A 668-nucleotide genomic window follows, 5' to 3' on the forward strand; every position below is an offset into this window, starting at 1 on the left:
ATTTTGTGCACTTAACCTGTGTGCGATGGTTTTATAAAGGGCTATATAAATAATTCTTACGAATGATGAGAATGGACTGATTACTTTATTGTATGTAGTGAAACTTAATTATTTTTTTTCTTTCTCGTAAATATGATTATTTCATCAGAAATGAGAGTGAATTACCGGCCGTACATTTGTGAACTGAATAATTAGTAATTATTATCATAAAAATTTAAATGAATTAGATATTTTATTCATTTGCGTGTGTAATTACAGGAAATAGCGGGGTATACTGTGAAGATGCTCTGCTATGTATGAATAATATGAATGCAAGAAATGAACTGAGTGTGGTTGTAATTGTTTCAAAAGAATAAGAATCATGTCTCACCCGGAAAAATCGTACTTGGAAACGATTTTATAGTAGTGTTTTCATATAAATAGAATCAAGACCACGAACATCTTTTCCTACAGCGCTTCTCAGTAAAAATTATTCGTTGCCTATACATTTTCTTCTGCGCGTCGCGCATTTTCTTTTTGACGCACTGGGGAGTAAATTAAAAATTGTGTTCTTAAATAAAAGTTTTATTTCCATCCATTGAAATTATATATTTTGTTAAATATAGTGCGCGTAAATTTTGGAATAATAGCGTATTAGGAATCAAGTGTATATTATCGATCGTTGGCGC

Source organism: Plasmodium inui (assembly GCF_000524495.1).
Source record: "Plasmodium inui San Antonio 1 unplaced genomic scaffold supercont1.199, whole genome shotgun sequence".
In the NCBI taxonomy this organism is placed as follows: Eukaryota; Apicomplexa; class Aconoidasida; order Haemosporida; family Plasmodiidae; genus Plasmodium; species Plasmodium inui.